The sequence below is a fragment of the Myotis lucifugus genome, unplaced genomic scaffold, assembly GCF_000147115.1.
Source record: "Myotis lucifugus unplaced genomic scaffold, Myoluc2.0 scaffold_96, whole genome shotgun sequence".
In the NCBI taxonomy this organism is placed as follows: domain Eukaryota; kingdom Metazoa; phylum Chordata; class Mammalia; order Chiroptera; family Vespertilionidae; genus Myotis; species Myotis lucifugus.
The window spans coordinates 3,736,719-3,757,751 of NW_005871144.1; positions in this window are offsets into that span (position 1 = coordinate 3,736,719).

Below are 21,033 nucleotides of genomic sequence, written 5' to 3' on the forward strand. Positions count from 1 at the left end.
GTCCAGTCTAATTAGCATATTACACATTTATTATTATAGATAATATCACATCTACTTCTTGTTTTTTCACAACCAGGATCAGGATCATCTAACACAATTGATAATGCCTTCAACATTTTCTCTGAAGAAAATGCTAGTCTAAGTCTTTAATTTTCTGTTACATGTAGTTAGTAGGTGGTTAAAGTACTATATAAAATTATTACAAACCATTATAGATGCAACTTTGGGCCTACTATATGCCATGATTAGTGTTAGGCAGTTACTTTTTACTTAAAAATGTAGCATTATTATTCACAGTTATAAAACAAAATTTAGAAATGGAGAGGTTAAATACTTTCCTAAAATTTAATAAATTTTTAGGTCAGAATTTGAATCCAAACCTATCTGATTCTAAATTCTAATTTTATTTTACTTAATAATGTAAAGTTGTCTCACTATTGAAACATGGTAGCAAAAAATGATAAGTGACATTTCTAACTCTATAAGGTAAATTAATAACAGCACATTATTTTGTATATTGTCAAGTTTTGTTAGAATTAGAAAAGATTATTAAAATCATGCACTACATAATAGTTGGTATATCAGGTAATATGGAACTAAACACTTGTTCTCATACTATTATACATATATAGGTGGAAAGATGGATATAAGAAAACTGTGGGGTAAATAAGCATATACTTTTGCTCAGTGATTGAATTAGTAATGTGTATGCTTCACTATTATGATAGCATGCATTTAGTAGGTAATCAGCAAATATATTGGGTTTAACATCAACTGATTTGAATCAATAACAACAGTTAAAAATAAATGTGTGGGGACCTACAAACAGTTTAGAGGGGAAGGAATGTGTCATTTAATAAATCATACCCAAATGACTGCTTTGCAAATTAAAAATAAATAAATACAACCATATTTCACATCTTGTATAAAAATAAACTTCAAGTATCTGAATATTTAAATATTTATAAAAACAAAACATAACAAAAATGAATCTTTATTAAATCTGAATGTAGGTAATGGGAAACAATGTTCTAAGTTCATATATACAAAATGGATAAAAATGGAAAGAAAATATTAATAAATTTAAGACTGCAATAGAAAAATATAGGTGTGTTTAATATGGAAAAAAGTAACTTATTGAAAATTGTTTCCTGCAAACATAAAGTAGATAATTATAAAGAACTCATTCAAATGTATAAGCAACAGCACTGACTGGTTTGGCCCAGTGGATAGAGCATCGGCCTGCGGACTCAAGGGTCCCAGGTTCGATTCCGGTCAAGGGCATGTACCTTGGGTGCGGGCACATCCCTAGTAGGGGGTGTGCAGGAGGCAGCTGATCGATGTTTCTCTCTCATCGATGTTTCTAACTCTCTATTCCTCTCTCTTCCTCTCTGTAAAAAAAAAATGTATAAGCAACAGTAAAATCTTAAAATGTAAATTGTGAAAAATATCAATAAAGTCATCATAACTAACAAAAAATGAACTAGAAAAATCATACTTATCTAATCAGTAAAGAAATGCCAATTAAACCCTCAGTAACACATGCACCATCCCTTTTAATTTAGAAAATATTAAAGAAAATTTTATGTTGATAAAAGAGAATTAAAACATGTATTTTCTTACTTTACTGGTAGAAGTGCAATTTGTATAAATAAGTGAAAAATAATTTTGTAATATTTAAGTGAGTTAGGAAATTCCATTTCCTGGCTGCTTACATAAAGAAATTGTGTGTGTGCCAGAGGGAGGACAGTAGGAAAGCATCAGGTAAAAATATGTTTACTGAGGGAGTAGTAACAATATTAAAATTTGGAAGACTTTAATATCTAACAACTAGGAGCATGTGTAAACTGTGAAATTGTCATTCAATATCATTCAAGCTCTTAAAATGATATGTTTAAAGAATAGTAGTATCATTTAAATTTTCACACAATTTTCCTTTTTAATTTGAGGGAATCTAGTTCAAAGTAAAAAAAAAAAAAAAAAAGCCATGGTTCACTTTAACTTAGGGTTTCCCAGGGAAAGTAGATTGCCATTTTTACTCAAGGAAATACACAGACAGTTTTTTGAAAATTGTATTTTAAGTTGTTTGAATGTCAATATGTTGATTTACTGCAAATAAATTTTTATATTAACTCAATGTCTCTTGAACTATACTGCTACCTGTTTTGAAACCCATTGCTTGCCAAGATTTCAAGAACTTGGGTGAGTCTTTTGGTTTATAAATGTGCTTATGACTGAACCAGGGGCTACTTCTCCACTGGAACCATTTTCTGTTTCTAAGAGTTCATATATTTGGGTATGTTGAGTTCCACAGTTTGTGCAATGACTCACCAGGCCTAGCCATCTGCACTGGAATCAACATAGCTTAAACGTTATTTTAGACCTTTTAAAATATATTTTTATTGATTTCAGAGAGGAAGGGTGAGGAAGCGAGAGAATCTTCAATCAGATGCCTCCGGCACGCCCCACCCTGGGGATCTAGCCTGCAACCCCTGCATATCCCCTGACTGGGAATTGAACTGTGACCTCTTGGTTCATACATAGGTCGATGTTCAACTACTGAGCACCACTGGCTGGGCATGACATTGTTTTAGATTTAACTATTTCTTCCCTTCCTCATCCCACTCCTATTCCACTGAATGTTGTAATTTCTACCGATTTTCTTTCGAGGTCCTCAAAGTTGCCTTGATTAGGCCTGCTGCTTTCTTCTCTCCAGGGTACTCTCATCCACTTAGAAATCCCTGCTGAGTAACCAGAAAGTCCAACTTCTGCACCAAACAGCTGTAGTTCTTCACCAGGTGCAGCGGCACTTTCACCGCTCTCCTAGGTATATCCATCTGTGCCCCATGCCCCTGCCTGTGTCTCTCACTGTCCCTGACACCAAGCACTCTTGGCACCAAAACAGTACACTCTATGCACGTCAAAGAGAAAGCAGCAAGGAAAAGGAAGCATTTCCCCTCTCCGTATCACATCCCACGAGAGAATCTCCATGGAGTGCTGCTTATGATCCAAGCTTTTACAAAACATGCTTTCCAGTTATTTTCTTTACAACCATTTTCATTTCAAAGACCTAAATTCAAGTGACTGCCACTCTGCTGTATTCGTAATCGCTAGTCCTTTTTGATGACTAAAATCTCTTTACTGAATTAAGAGTCTCACATCTGGCTTATGCCTTGCACAGCATATCTTCCTAGCGATGTAGCTGACCACTTCCAGTCCTGCTTACCACAGCCAGCAAATTTTCCTGAACAGAAACGTTCCTGCATATCCCACATACATTCAATGGGAAGCATAAACACATCCTTTGCTCTGAGAAACTGGAGTCCAGGCTAAATCCAATGCAGGAACATTTTCTCTTATGGATCATTATCAGAATATTCACTCAGTTCATTGCTCACTTTTTAGATTTTGCAGCCAGGATTCAGGTGAGAGATTTAAGAGAAAAGTGGTTCTCAGAACAAGTTTGGAAATGGAAACCTCCACCCATCCTTTAGTTCCTATCTATCATCTTAGTGTCTTAGCAAAACTTTCCTTTCAATACAGTTACAAATTCTGAGTGTTTTTTAACTACATCAAAACACTAGAATTCAGTCAAAGGCCAGTTTTCTGCCTATAAAAGTAATAACGAATTTGATGTATTTTATTGTTTGTATGTTAACAGAGTGAATTATATTAATGGGACCTGTCCACATGATATCAAAATAACTATGTTTCCTCTGATACTTTCATAATTGTCCCCTAAAATACACTATCAAATACACATGTTGATTCATGACAGACTCTGTATCAAACACTTGAACTTCAGCCTTTCAGAAAAGTATCCTATGAAGAACTAAAATTCCTGGGCAATTTCTTGAGAGAAAAAAATATACATTTCCTAAATTTTTACAATATCATAAAGTTCAAATTTAGACTAGTTCAGATTTCTTTGAACAAAATTTTTACAATTCACTTGGGTTTGTATTATCCTATCTAATAAAGAGGTGATATGCAAATTGACCATCACTCCAACACAAGATGGCAGCACCCATGTGATCAAAGATGGCCGCCCCCATGTGGACACAAGATGGCCTGCAGGGTAGGGCAGTCAGGGGCGACCAGGCTGGCAGGGAAGGGCAATTGGGCCAGCAGGGGAGCAGTTAGGTGTCTACCAGGCTGGTAGGATAGTGGTTAGAAGGTGATCAGGCAGGCAGGCAGGTGAACGGTTGGGAGCCAGCAGTCCTGGATTGTGAGAGGGATGTGCAACTACCCGTTTAGTTGGACATCCCCCGAGGGGTCCCAGATTGGAGAGGGTGCAGGCTGGGCTGAGGGACACCCTTCCCCCCCATGCATAAATTTCATGCACTGGGCCTCTAGTCTTTTATAAATAATAACAAAATGCTAATAATACATAAAATTTTTCCATTGGTATTTGTCACTTTAGAAGGGCAATTGTGAAAAGTTTTACAATCAGTGATACTGTGGTGCTGCTGAACATGTGAACATAGATCTAAAATAAATAAAATCTCCAATTTTTTCCCCTGGAAATAGTGTATTGATTTGCCGGCACATAACGTGATATAGCTCTCTAAAACAAGATGTTTAGAGGACCCATTTCACATTTTATCCCTAAAAATTTTAAAGACTATGCCTATGGATTGCCACTCCATCTTTGTATATATTTGTGGACTGTATGTATGTATGTGTGTGTGTATCTATATATATATATATATATATATATATATATATATATGGAATGAATACATATAATTGGAATGCATAGAGAGAATACATACATGTGAAATACACATATGTTTATGGATATATGAAATATATATTTTATATATAAAATGCATACACATAAATAGATTATATATATATATTAAATAGTTAATTCATGTGAAATGTTTAAACACCCTCACATTTCTGCCTATTGGTTTCTAATCTAATTATTGCCTACTTTCTTACCTGCAGTCCTTAAAATGGTAAGTAAATTTCTGTTGCTATGGTTTAAGATTTTGAACAGAAGACTGACAATTACATGATTCACAGTAGATGACAATTTACCTTTTTGGAGGTAGTATTTATAGTCTAAAATAATAATTATATGTAAGATTGTCAAGGGGTTACAAAGTTATTACAATTATTAAACACTTTTATTCATAATAGTAATTTGGAATGCAGCTTTAAATGGTTAGTCTCTACTTTATAGTAGAAATTATATATACACATACACATACATACACATAATGGGTGAGTTAAAAGATTGAAAAGAGAAAATCCAAATAAATTAGGCATTTAAAGTAGGTAATAGATACCTTGCCATAGATATGCCATGTTGATCAGGTCAATGGTCATTTTTTTCAATTATTCTATTTTTGATAATTTTGACCAGAATACTTTATATATTGACAAAGTTAGGATGACACTATAAATATATTCATAATGGCCTGTTTTTGTCTATCAACCAGGAATTTAACTTTACCCTTTATACTACATAATATTTGGTGGTATGGAAATCTATAAGCTTCCTGCCTGCTGTTTAAAGAATCATTTGCATTATTTTTGAATGGCCTCTTTTATGATTCATAGAAACAGGTTGTTGGAGCATTCTGGGATTTTACATATAACTATAAAAATCATTATCAATATGCTTCATAATGATATAAACTTAACCCATCTTCCTTTCAGTCTTCATATTTCCAAAACAATAATCACCTGTGACCTTGTCTCATAACAGAATATAGTCCATTCTCTTGATTAATTTTCTTATTCTTACAAATGCCTTTTATTTTTCTGTTTTTACTTTTATTTTATTTTGTGTTTTAATAAATGGTGATGCAAAACTATATCCAGGTATTCCTATCTGGAGCTGTGATATGTGAAAATTATAAGTCAATGTGGTTTAGGAAAAAAAATATTTGTTCAAGATATAAGTTCTTGATAAAAATCTTGGCTCCCCTCATTACCAGGCATAACCTCATGCAATTTACTTTGCCTCTTTGACCCTTACTTTTGCTACTTATAAAGTATAATAACACTTTCCTCATTAAATTTTTATGATACATAAATGATATATAAATTTAGCATTTAGTGTCTGGCACATTGCATAGAAGCTCCATAAACAACAACCATTATTATTAGCACAAAGCACCGCTGTCCAACCACCTGATTCCAAGGATGAACAATATTGTGTTTTGGTCTTTCTGACCATCTCTTACTCTGTTCTCAAGTAGAAATGTTGATAGAGAAAGCTCAGGAGCCAGGGCCATGGTATTAGGTGCATGTGCTTTATTTCTGGAAATTCATTTCTTGGAAAGTTTCTATCTCTTCCACTTGTGAATCTTGGTTAGATGCTCACCTGGAAGATGACTAGGCCTAGAAAGACCAACATTTCACAAATACTTAGGGAAAGCTTTCCTGTTCTTACACATGAAGATATATTTTTCTTCGGATTAACTTTTTCTTATCATCTAAGTTTTACAATAGATGTAGGTTAGGAAAGGGTAAAGTTTTTGTCTTTAACCTAAAGGAGTGTACTTCAATCTAGCTCAAAAAAATTCATTGGGGTTTGGTGTCAAAGCATTATAGCAAGAAAAATGTATAGGTCAGGTCTTGAGCTCTGCATGTGCATTTCTTAAAATGACTCCAAAGTAATGGAACAAGACTATGTTTTTAGATGACTTATGAAATTCCATGGTCAAATATTTAATAGAGTCCATATGATAGAGCATTTGGTTTATTGTTTGTTATTTTTTACTCTGTGTCTCTAAGCTAGGATGGCCAATTCTCAAATAGCATGGTTGATCAGTGGTTAGTAAAAATGCACGTATAGTTGCTACCCGCATTTCATCTCACTTTCTACTTCTTTCCATCATCAGCTCCTCTAATGTTGTGTTTGTCTCAATGACTGAATTTGTCTTCCTTAGCTTTGATCTTTGATACACACCCTAGGGTATAACTTTCATTTATTCATTTAGTCTTATAAACAAACAAAAGCTACAATATGATTAAAAGTTTGACCTTCTGGGTAACCACTGCCAGAGCTCAGGGCTGCAACTCCCTTGGTATATGGACATAGAGGGGGCCCCCTTGAGGAGTGATCTAAATCTTATTGCATTTGAAAACCCATTTTATTGTGAAAATAGAAGATTATACTAAACAGAAATGTAAGCTCATAAATTATCATTAAGTGAACACATTTATTAACTCAGATGAAGATATCAGAATGTAGTCAGCATCCTTAAAGCTATCCTTCTGTGCTCTCTCAATCCTACTCATTCTCTTTCAAACATAGCTGTATATTGGATGTTATGATAATCACTTGTCTGATCTTATTTATGGCATTTTACATAATTATGCATTCTTAAACATTAGAATTAAGTTTCCCAGTTTTAAAACTTTAGCTTAAAGAAACAGAGTTTATAAGTTTTTTATTTAGCTTCTTTCATTAAATATTTTGCATGGCATTTATTATTTTGGGGTAGAGTTTCTTGAGTGCTCATCTACTGTTTGGATATTTCATAATTGAAGTGCTCATTGTATTTTGCTGGATATTTAAGTTGTTTGCTAATCTTAACTAAAATGAAAATTGCTGCTCTAAACTTTCATATTCATATACTTTTGTACATGTGATTACACAATTCTTTTGGATATGTTCTTAGATATGAACTTGCTAGATTGTAGGTAAAAGTATGTGCAGCTTTAGTAGACAATGTCAAAAACTTCTGCCCTGTATTCAAAGTAAATGTCTTTGCTTGCTGCTTGTTTTGTGGGGCTAAATAAATTTGTTTAGTAAAGAAGTCCTGATTCAATCTTATAAACTTACCATCACATTTCATCATAGTAGAAAATTCTATGAATTTTGTGTGAAAAGTAGAATTAAAGTTTACTAGTACTTTACAGTTCTCAAATTTCATTAACCTATTGAGAAAGTTCATCATAGAATAACTATATTCCTATTGTTCATGCTAAAGACTATATATTCCATAATTATTAAATTGTTAGAGCCTTTAAAATAGCCTCAGAAATGGTCAGTTTGGATCTTTGTAGAGTTAAAATAATTCTCATACATGAATTTTGAGGAATATAACTCTACTTCATGGGAAATAGTGCTAAAAATAGCAATAAAATAAGATAGGGAAACAACAGGGAGATGGAGTATGAATTATAAACCACAACAGTAAGGACAAGGAATACAAACTTTCTTTATAAATGTTGATAGTTTTCCAAGGATTTTGTTTGGTTTGGTTTGGCTAATTAATTTCTTCTGGTATAGCCAACTCATTCATATTTAGAAAGTTAGTGATATTATCATTTTATTGGTAAGATTTACTCTCCCATGTCAAATACTTTGAGGAAATATTTCTAATAGCCATTAACTATTTATCAGACATCCAATGATTCATAAACAGTTTTTTTCCTAATTTAAAAAGTATCTTTTAACTTATAGATTTTACATATATTTATCATTTAGTTAAGATGCTTGAAATAATAGAAATCACAACTATTTTAGAGAAGAATAATTCAAAACTTAAAGGATACATATCTTAAGCCATTCAATAAACCAAAAGACCTAGCAATGGATAGTGTCATTTCCCTGTGTCTATTTAGTAGACTGTGATAAAAGTTAGAATGTGGGTTTGCAAGATTAGAGGTAGTGTTGAGAAATGAGCCATGTTTATGCTTAATGCATGTCATTTATTGAAATTTCGACACAAAGTTTAAACCTATGATCTAGTTTGTAGCCGTTTTAAAGATAAACATACATGTATCATTAACAGTGAAAAAGAAACCAATTCCTATTAATCCTATTTCTTTCAAAGTATTTTTGTATTTTTAAGATTTCTCTTTAATCCTGAGTGAGTTTTTTGCCCCCTTATTTTGCTTCAAATATTTCTCCTTTTGAAATACTTTCTGAAGACTTTAATGAATTTGTTATCTCAGAACCAAAAGTATTAGGAGTAATGCCAGAGAAACAACAGACAACATACCACAGCATTGATCTCTCATGAAGATTTTCAGAAATATTCTCATTGAAATCATGACTTATTTTTTTCCTAATCATGAGATATATAATGGTTAAATTATTTAAAAATTAGGTACATTTTCATAAAATGTACTGGAATTTTTTAAGAAGTAGAACTTTTAAATAAATCTCAGAGAACTTAAGCAAATAGAATGCCTCATAACTGTACATCAACATAATTTTTGTTGCTAAAGGCAACAGTCAGTGATAATGTTGACAGGTAATCACATAACAGTGAAGATTTGACATCGACCTCTGACAGCACATTTTAGCTTCCATTTATTACTTAGACATCAGCTAACAAAGATTGGGACAGTTTACCCCTTCACCCCCTACTTTGGAGTGTTACAGCAAAAGAAAATTGACTTAAGTAACAAAGTCTCAAATACCACTGTTCTTTTCATGCAACATTTAATGCATTCTAAAGCTGCATAGAGAATCATAGACAGTGTTTAATCTAAATAGCATCCTAACCATAAAAAATGCGACTCCTCTGTCAGCACAAGGCAGACCTCCTATGGAAGATTTTGAAAGAACCATGCACAGAGCTGCAAATGTCTCATTTCAGCTTCCATCCCCTCCCATGCTGTGATGTTTTCCTTGTTCCTTATGTGCAGGTCAGTCTGCATATTTCCCACAGAATTCCCGCAGAGGACCTTTGACATGTACACGAAGTTATAAAAACATTCGGTTGAACCAGATTACAAAATATGGAGATTCATTCCAAACCTTTACCCAGTAAAACCATATGAAAATAGTTACAAAGGAAAGCTAATTATCTGAGTGAGAAGTTGCCTTGTTTCAACTTTTTTATTATAACTTTTAAAATTATGTTTCCACAAAGACCTATGGAAATTCCAATAAGTAGCTTAAAATGAAAATACACATATTTAAACATATTTTCTTTGCCTACTTTGGTGGCCCTAAAGATGATAACAGGAGAAAGAGATGGCTATTTTTTCTTTCTATTTTGGATGATTTTAAACATTTTAGTTTTAATATTTTAAATCAAGAATGGTACTACATTAACTAAATATGCATTCAAGGGCATTCTTCTTACTTTCCAAAATGTACCCTTGGAGTACGTGGAATTTAGAGTGAACAAAAGTTATAGAGGCAACTGTCATTAGTTGGTGTTAATTACATGGCTATTTGGTTCATAATATTGAAACCAGCAATTTATGTAAATGGACATATCAATTAATTAATTAAAACAAGATAGTCCAATGCCACAGTTATAATACACAAATGATATATAAAATATGTTATAATTGAAAGATACAAAAAAATAGTTTAGGAATCTCAGTTCCTGGACAGAAAGTAATGTATTTGAATTACTAGTGATTCTCTTAATCTTCAGTTTTTTTCTCTTTAACAAAAAAATTATTTGGACACCATGTTAGTGATCTAATTTCATATATTTTATGCTGAATATAAATTATAATTTAATAAGTAGTCTTTGTTTTTTAAAACAATTTTAGATTTACAAACATTTATGAAGATAGTACAGAAATTTACCATATACCCAACACCCAGTGTCCCCTATATTTTACATTAGTATGGTAATTGTGGGACACTTGTAATCACAAATAACTAAGTAGTTGAGATTTGAGTAATAAGGAGCTAATTCACTTGTAATAATAACGATTTTCACTATAAAGATTTTTGTAATGATTTTAGGAAACTTGCAATGTACAAAAAAGTAAATGGAAGGTAACACAAATCACACAAATCCTATCATTTTCCTAGCAATTTGTTATATGTCATTCCTGTATTTTTTTATATTTTTGGTTTCTTTCTTCTATATACACATTTACAGACACTACGATATGATTTGAATGTTGGCCAAGACTGGGTATGGGCCAATAATAGGAAGTGCAAAACCAGAAAATGTACTATTGTAATAATTTTGATTTTAAAAATGAGGGGTTAGAATAAGCACTAAAAATAGAAATGAAAAAAGAATACAAATTTGGATATATTAAGTAGGACACATTGATAGAACTTAAGAGACTTGTTTAGCATGAAATTTAAGAGAGGGAGGAATCCAGAAAGACTCCCAGGTTTCAGGGTGGGTGACTGAGTATCCTCTGAGAGGAAACGATGAAAAACGCCACCTAAAATAAGAAGTGTTCATTGATTCATTGATTCATTCAAACTGAGCCAAGTTAGTGTTGCATTTGTTTGTGATGTTAGATCATTTTTGCCTTTTCTTATTCTTTGAGTGCCAATCCTGTGGCCTGTGGTTATTGATTGATACAAATCATGCCTAACCGTCATATTTTATGGCAATTTATTGATTTTTAAAATTAGTTATAAAATATACTCTTACATTTTTATTTAGATACTGGATACAACTCACTTTAAAACAATCTGTGAGAAACACAAACAAATCAGTTTTAATTTAAGCCAATTAAAAAGAATATCACAGAGTATTTTTTTAATTTTCTCAAAGCCTAGTCAACTAAATGTTCTCTTAGTTGCATTGAAATATATCTCCAACTTGAAAAGGCAAACTGTTGAAATTCCAGCATTACCACCTATAACACTATGGTCTTTTTGGTTTTCTATCTAGGGTAATAGGAATAACATTAGAGTGCGGTCTGTTGACTGCACAGCACTGTATGGTGAGGTGAGTAGATAGAGTCTTCATTGCCCAGCTTCTGAAGCTAATGGGCTTCTCTTCCAAAAGGAGAGGCCAGTGAGTACGCTCACTGAGAGAGTAGCATGGTTCTCTGATGCCCGGTGTTAATTCATAAGTAACATTCCTCCCATAAAAATTGATAAGGCATATTCCAGATGGAAAATGAAAACATGCATCACGCCTCTTTGCAAAATATCACCATCTTCCTTCTCACCACCCTGTGACTTTTAAAGCCTCTGGTATGCATCCTGTGTGCTTGATTCCCAGGTGGCCCGAAAATGCCAGAAGAGCTGAGGGAGGAAAACACCCGGCCTAGACATCTACCAGAGCAATTCAGGTTCCTCCTGTTGCCTTTATTTGTATTATTCAGTTTTTCATTCACTTTAACCTTTATCTCTTTCCTTGTGCGTATTCTGTTTCCTTTGAATTTCAATCCAATTCTAAAGGTTTCCAAATTTTGTTTTCCACAGCATGTGTGATGTCTTTTCATTTTCTCTTATTAAAAGAACAAACATATATGTATACACTTCTATATGTTTTTCCACTTGGGAAAGAAATATAGTTGAATAATATGGTTCCTGAGCCAAATGGGCAATTCTATCTTTCTACTAATACCCACATTTATTCTTCCCTGGAACTTAAAGATGGGAGACATACATGGAACTGTTCTGAAAGTAATTATCTTATCCTTAAATCACTGAGAAAAAATGCAAATGTTTTGATGATCAGAGCTCCAAACATTCAAAATTTAATGAATATCCTTGATTTTCCAAAACTCTATGAAATGTAAATAGTAACTATGAACTAGTATCTGTCTGTCATATACTACCAATACTCATTTTCCTTCAATAATATATATTTCTGACAACATAATTTTTTTTAGCTAACCTACATGTCATGAAATATTATAGTCAAATAAGAATTGAGAACATCTTTTAATGTCAAGAAGACCCAAATATTCATGCATGTATTCATTCAATAGTAAAAGAATATTCATTAATCAACTAATATGTCAGGTTTATTATATCAGGCCACTCTAAGTGATAAAATTATGCATGGACAATCTAGTCCTGGTTCCAAAGAGCTTAAACTTTTTAAAGAAAAAGTCAAATTTCAAAATAATTATGACCTAAAAGCAGATAATAGTGTTGATAAATGAGGTCTAAGAAAATTCATAATAACTAAAATGTCAAAGTGTTGACTTCTAGTTGAGAGATATAATGCTAATCAAAGGAAAGAACATGTGAGCTAGACCCAGAAGAATATGTAGAAGAAAGTTAACAGAGGGAGGCCAATGGAGGGGAATATTTTGAGCAAATGACAGAAGAAAATATTTACTCAGCAATAAAACAACTCTTGACAGGAGAAATGTTCTCTATGGAGTGGTGGCGAATTCTATCTAAAAAGATTGATATGGGCATTAAGCACCTGGCATTATAAAATCATGTGTCTCTACATAGTTCAGTAAACAATGAAGATCAATTAAATAGTTCTGAATTTGATAGCAAGTATCCTTTTCAAAAAATACTACACAATGACCTTTGGTACCATTTTTAATTTAGAAATAAGTGATTATATATCACAGGGAATAATACCAGTGAGTTAAAATCTCAGCTTTCATATCATAGAACCAATAGATACTGTCTTGAGTAGATAAATCAAGAAACTAATAATATTTATAATATTTAGAATTATGGAGGCAACCAATAGAAGAACAAAAAATAAAAACCTAAAGAGGTCTATTTGAGGAAATGAGACTAGAGTTAGTAAGGCGTGGGAATGAATTGTGACACTTCATAAACTCTAATCTTGAGGAGGGTAATAAGTATATAAATGACTCTCATATATATACCTTCCACATACACATCTCCACTGAGGTACAGATTCACACATTCACTATAAGAATATAAACTTAAATATCTCTTAATTCCAGTAAAATTAAATGCTCTGAATTTGAGGTCATTGAATATCTTGTTCAACAATTCATGTCTAATGCTTGTGGCCCATAATAGTACCTGGTCCACAGTAGGCCCTGAATAGATATTTTGCCAATACACAATCTCCTCAATCTTAATGTGTCCATTAATAAATTTATTATTTCTCTGACCAAAGAGGATTCCATTACTCTTAATATCTTGGTCCCTTAAATTGTTCACAGTATAACATAGAAAACAGCTAATAATGTTTTAATAATCTATACTAATAAAAGGGTAATATGCTAATTATACTGGACATCTTCCAGATGACCTTCCAGACAAAGCCACAGTGGCAGGGCTGAGGCAGAGGTGGTTAGAGGAGATCAGGCTGGCAGAGAAGAGCAGTTAGGGGGATCAGGCTGGCAGGGGAGAGCAGTTAGGGGGATCAGGCTGGCAGGGGAGAGCAGTTAGGGGGATCAGGCTGGCAGGGGAGAGCAGTTAGGGAGATCAGGCTGGCAGGGGAGAGCAGTTAGGGAGATCAGGCTGGCAGGGGAGAGCGGTTAGGGCAGTCAGACCAGCAGGGAAGAGCAGTTAGGGCAATCAGACTGGCAAGGGAGAGCAGTTAGGGCAGTGAGGCCAGCAGGGGAGCAGTTAGGGGAGATCAGGCAGGCAGGCAGGTGAGCAGTTAGGAGCCAGCGGTCCTCAATTGTGAGAGGGATGTCTGACTGCCGGTTTAAGCCCGATCCCAGTCAGATATCCTCTGAGTGGTCCTGGATTGGAGAAGCTGAGGGACCATCCCCCCACCCCATGCATGAATTTTGTGCACTGGGCCTCTAGTAATATAATAAAATAAGAAAACAACATCTGTAGAATACCTTTTAACTAAAGATGTTTTATTCTGAAATTTTTTTAATGACAAAATATAAGTTTAATACATGTCTGAGTTATTTACATATTTGTTTATTCCATGGAAATTATTGATTACTATTAATTACATCTCAGTAGATAAAATTACTTGTTTTCTGACTAAATAAGCTGAATGGAGCTTAAAAAAAAGAAGAGAAAAATGTGGTGTATTTACTGGCAACCAGAATCCTCTAAAGAAATCTGGTGAGAGAATCACTATTTATGTCTGAAAACAAAATAAAACAGCTTCCAAAGTTTCCCACAGTTAGGTAGAGCTGAAAAAGTCCCTAATCTTATGAGTGGGTATATGACACAAAACACATTAAAACATATTTACCCTAGCACTAGAGAGAATCATAATAATCCATTTATAATCTCTGAAATGCAGCATGCTTTCCAGAGAGGGAGAGAGGGAGGGCAACAGAGAAGAACAGAGGGAGAGAAGGAGGAAGGAGAGAGAGAGAGAGAGAGAGAGAGAGAGAGAGAGAGAGAGAGGAGAGAATATGCAAGAACATAGAGATAAAATATTTTTTTTATTAGAAGTGAATGTGGGTGACCTCATGTTACTCCTGGATCAAGCAAGGATTGAAGCTCTGTGCCTTTCAGTTTCAAGAACCATTACATTCTTGTATTCTTAATTGAGCTCAAGCAAATTGTCTGAGTTGGATTTTCTACAACTTGGATCATCCCAAATATTTTCATATTTATTCCTGTCTTAGTGCAGAGCTAGTCATTATTTTCCATATGCATATAAAATAAATAAACCATATTTTGAACTAGGAAAAGACCTTGCCTAGGAGGCAGAAGTGTAAACAGATAATTAAAATTGATGTAGACATGTAATGAGAGAAAAGTGAACATTTAAGAACCAAGGTATAAAAAGCCACCTGAACTCAGTTTTAGTGGAAAATGAGCAGATATTTGGGTGATAGTGGAAAGAAAGAATAACATCTAGGCAAAAGGGATAGCAGAAGATAAGTCAGGGCTGGAAGGAATAGCGTGGTGTGTGTACCTTTGCTGCCGCTCATGTGTAAAATTCCCTCTGTGAAGATTTCTATGACTATTTGGTTTTATTTCATGACAATCTCTAGCTAGTCTACCACCAATATCTTCTGAAGTTCTCCAGAATAATATTTGCTTCATAAACCTACCTTCCTTATACACACGAAGGGCCCTGAAGACAAAGTATGAACTAAAATTTAGAAATAAATATACACACATACATTGAACTCCGTTGATCTGAATATTTAATCTCTTCCTTACTCATGCTGTTTGGTTTATGAAATATTTGAAGAATGATTGAAAAGGTGATCAATAAATCTAGAACTAGGAAGACTAATAATCAGTGAGGGGAAACTGAATAAATGATGCTTTTTGCTTATTCAGTTATAAAGATGCTGATATCCCTGAGGATTATTTAGAAGACCCTGAAATGAATATAAAATGTTTCATATAATTCGGGCAAAACTTTCCTTAAATTTAACTTTGATTGCCATTAATACATGTTGTAACCAAGGAAATATAATTGCTTTGAAATGAAATAAAAAGTTCTCAACACTGATATAGCTACAATTTATTAAGAAAATATTGCCCTGCTGGCATGTCTCAGTGGTTGAGCAGTGACCTGTGAACCAGGAGATCATGGTTTGATTCCCAGTCATGGCACATGCCCGGGTTTTTGGCTTGATCCCCTCTAGGGGGTGTGCATGAGACAGCTGATCAATGATGTTTTTCTCTCCCTCTCCCTTCCTCTCTGAAAGCAATAAAAATATATATTAAAAAAGAAAACATCAATGATTTATATGCTTCTACTAACATAGCTTCAGAACAAAGTAGCATATTCAAGAACATATTTTCACCTCATTTTCTATCCACTTCTTTCCTTAGAATTCATAGAGGGAATCATAAACATGAGCTTTCCAAAACACTCAAAATTGCTTTAGGTGATAAAATTGATGCTCTACCAGTATCTTTTAAGATAATAAAGTATTGCATTGATAACCCATGACATACAGATAACGACTACTCAGATTCCTCTTTTTGGATGCTTTGTGCACTACAAGAGGCGCTCCATCCTTATTGCCTTGCTGTGGCTCCTTTCCCTGCGATTTGAGGGCTCTGTGCCCTTAGCACGAGCAAAATCCAATGCTCTCAAGACAGAAACCTCTTTCTATCCTCCCCTATTCAGCAGATATTATCTTTCTATCAAACCATTCTCTTCAAACCCTATGATTTTTGGTGCCAAAGGGAACAACGGAAGGTATACATTTAATCAGGAAGAGAATGATGTATGTCAAACTCATAGTAGCTAAATGTATTATGCCTCTTAGATTATAACACAGTTAAAAATTGCAATTTTTTACTTAAAATTTGAAATTTTCTCAATAAGGGTCCTAAGGTGTGATAGCAGTGGTGCAGAATTTCAACACAGGACAAAGCAGCAGAATAATAATGCTACAGAGTAGATATTTTTAGGCATGCTTCTGGTGTCACTTTAATCATATAAATGAAATAATATATTCTGTTTCCATGTGAAAAGAGGCCTCCTTTGAGGTAAAAATTAATCAGCAATAAAGTAAATATGAAAAGTTTTAAATATATAATTCATTCATCAAAATAAAAATAGTGTTTTGAAGATAAATTAATATTCTTAATATACTGTTTGCTTATATCAACTATTATTATAAAACCCAAAGGGGAAAAAAGTGACTTGGTCCCCAACAAAATATGTATCTGTATCGATGAAATCTAAACTATGTGTGACTAGGGTTGGGCTGAGGGAGAAAACAATGTTGGGACTAGCTGCTATTCATAGCTGATTGACTATAAGTTTGAATCCATACTTTAATTCTCAGAAAGTTACATATTAAAATAAATCTTTCTAGTTCATGACAGGTTATATTTGTTCCTTTAGGCTGTGGTATTTTCACCATCAATTCATATCATTCCTGCTGAAACGGTAACAAGAATTTTGCCTGCAAAGAAACTCAAGAGCAGTTGGTCAACAATTCTTAAAATTACTACCTCTACTCTTCAAGGCAATTATTAAATCACTTCTCACACTTCTTTAAAATCACACATTTTAAATAATTCTATTACTTCTTTGAAATTCCAATTTTCTAATCACTTAATCTTACTTTTATCTTTTGGGTCATCTACAAATTCTCCAGATTTAACTTGTCCAAAGTTTAACTCACTCTTTAGCTTTAAATTTATCAATATAAAATGTAGATGACATTTTATCTTACAATTTTTCACTAAAATAGCTCTGCTTTTTATAGTACATTTCAGTTTTATGTGTTCATATCTCTAAAATAATGCTACTGAGTTAAATTATGTCCAATTCATGTCCTCTGTGATCTTTAGGTTATTTTCTGTCACAATCATGACTAATTACTCATTTTGTATCTTATATGTATCATGTTTTCCTTATAGTAGTTCCTGCTTTTTACCTGACCTCAGGTTTTCATTATTTCTGACTACTCTTGCAAATTGTCAAGGTCAATTAGAATTAGAATCTTCTCCTCTAAAAGGCTAGCCAACTCAAACATTTATTCTTCTAAGTAACTAATAAAATATATAAGGCTGTATTCAGTTTAGAAGTAATTAAATACTCCTTACTACTTCTTTATAGTAGGTATTAATAGAACTGTGTTAATTGAAAACACATCTGTGTAATAGTCAATTGGGTGAAGACTGCCAAGGTTATAACTCTAATTATATCTGCCAATTGGCTTTCCTGTACATTATAATCTCAGACCATACTTCTGACCTTTGTCACAAGTGACACAAAGACGTACATGTTCAATATTGAAAGATCAATTGAATATTGAGGAACATTAAATATCATATTTTTATTTAAAAGATATAGCCTATTATAAAATGTTGATATACCTACCACTATCAAATCTGAACTAAAGAAAAATGTAGACAATCAAGATCAGTAATTTAGACTAGGCATAGTTAGCCAATCCTAAGTTAGAGAACTGTGGTAAGAAGTATGGGTTGAATAATTAAAAGGAAGAGGTGATGCAATAATTTATTCATTTCATCACCTTTATGATTTTCACCATACAAAAAGAACAATCTTTATAAAACTACTAGAGGCCCAATGCAGAAAATTCATGCAAGAGTAGGCCTTCCTTCCCCCAGCTGGGGGCACCAGCTTCCCTCTGACACCTGGGACCCGGGCTTCCCTCGCAACCCCGGCTTCATACGGGAGGTCGTCCAAAAGGACATTCAGAAGAATGTCCGGTCTAATTAGAGTATTACACTTTTATTATTATAGACTAGAGGCTCGGTGCACAAAATTCAAGCATGGGGTGGGGGGGTCCCTCAGCCTGGCCTGTACCCTCTCCAATCTGGGATCCCTCAGGCCTAAACCAGCAGTCAGACATGCCTCTTGCAATCCGGGACCACTGGCTCCTAACCACTCACCTGTCTGCCTGCCTAATCACCTCTAACCCCTCTGCCTGCCTGCCTGATCACCCCTAACTGCTCCCCTACCAGCCTGACTGCCCCTAACTGCTCCCCTGCTGGTCTGATAGCCCCTAACTACCTCTGCCTTGGCCCCACACCCAGGACCCAGGATTCCCTACTCCAGCCGGCTGCAGGCACCCAGGACCCGGGCTTCCCTTCCTCTGGCTGGCCACAGGCACCTGGGACCCAGGCTGGTTTTGCCTGGGCTGGCCGCAGCTACAGAGCACCATGGGCGAGTGGCTTCACCTGGGCCGCAGCCGCAGGCACCTGGAACCATGGGGCAGGCAGCTTTTCTCCCTCTCCCAGGCTCCAGCCACAGGCACTGCCACCCAGGACCACGAGGCGGGATGCTTTACTTCCTCTCCTGGGCCACCGGCCCTTGGCCCTTGCAGCCACTGTGACTTTGTCCGGATGGACATCTGGAAGACAACTGGTCTAATTAGCATATTACCCTTTTATTAGTATAGATGTTAAATTTTTATCTTGAGTCTATTAAAAAATGACAAAATAATCTTATGACCCAAGGGGCCTTGAAAAAAGAAGTAATATGTATTATAAGAAGCAGTCTTTTTTCCTCACTGTAATTCCAAATAAAAGTTTTATGCAGAGTATAAATACAAAGTTTAACTAGAAATTTTTCTACAAAGATTATTCATACCTACATTGAGTTGCCATTTCCCTTGCTATAAAATATTCGCTTGTTTGAAAAAATAAGCTTGTCTTCCAGATCAACACACTCTAGGGATGTTTTACTCACTAAATTACAGCTATCTTTTATTCTCCTTTAATGAATGGGAAATTGGAATACACAAACACACACACACACACAGGCACACTTCTATGCTTCAAGGCAATTGCTAAATCACTTCTTTAAAATAACACATTTCAAATAATTATATTATTTACTCAAAACTTTAATTTCCTAATCACTTAATCTTACTTTTAAGAGAGAGAGAGAGAGAGAGAGAGAGAGAGAGAGAAGTCTCCAAGAAGACTCCAAGTTCTACAGGTTAAACCTTTTCCTTTAACTCTCTCTAGCTACCACTCAGTATTCTTTAAATCCCACTCCACCCAAAATAACCTCCTTGTAATTGTTCAGATACTTAGGAATATACACTGAGTGGCCAGATTATTATGACCACCTGACGTTTATAGGCAAATTAGCACTGAAGTTGCTAGAGGGCCAGACCATTATAAATAGGGAAGCAGGTTGTTTAGCATGACAGTAGAAGTGATTTTTTTCTGAAGATATGGGTAAACAACACAATTTAACAGCCTTTGAACATGGGGTATATTTGAACATGAGTGGCCAGATTATTATGACCACCCCATCAGTACTTCGTACTTCGTTGGGCCACCTTTTGCCTTCAATACTGCAGCGATTCTTCTTGGCATTGACTCCACCAGATGTTGAAAAGTGATGCGAGGAATCTGACACCATGCCTGATGAAGAGCACTGTCCAGCAGCTGCCTGATGGCTCTTTTAACTTCGTCCCACAAAGGCTCAATTGGATTGAGATTTGGTGATTGTGGGGGCCACCTAAGCAAGGTAAAATCTCCCTCATGTTCTTGAAACCACTCCTGCACAATATGAGCACCATGGCATGACGCTTTGTCTTGTTGGAAGAAGCCTTCTCCATTAGGATACGCCATCAACATGATAGGATGAACTTGATCAGCAACGATACTTAGGTATGTTGTGCTATTCAGACGTTGTTCCACACGAATTAAAGGGCCCAAATCATGCCAGGAAAACATGTCCCAAACCATAACACTGCCCCTGCCAGCTTGAAGGGTTGTACTCATGCATGTGGGGTGCATGCTTTCATGCTGTTTCCTCCAAATTCTCACTCTGCCATCTGCATGATGCAATTGGAAATGTGATTCCTCGGACCACATGACTTTTTTCCAATGCTCGACTATCCAATCCTTGTGTTCCTGTGTGAATTGGAGATGTTTTATTTTGGTAACTGCAGACAGCAAAGGTGTTCGAACAGGCCTTCGGCTTCCATATCTCATATGAAGCAGTATATGGCTAATTTGCCTGCAAACGTCAGGTGGTCATAATAATCTGGCCACTC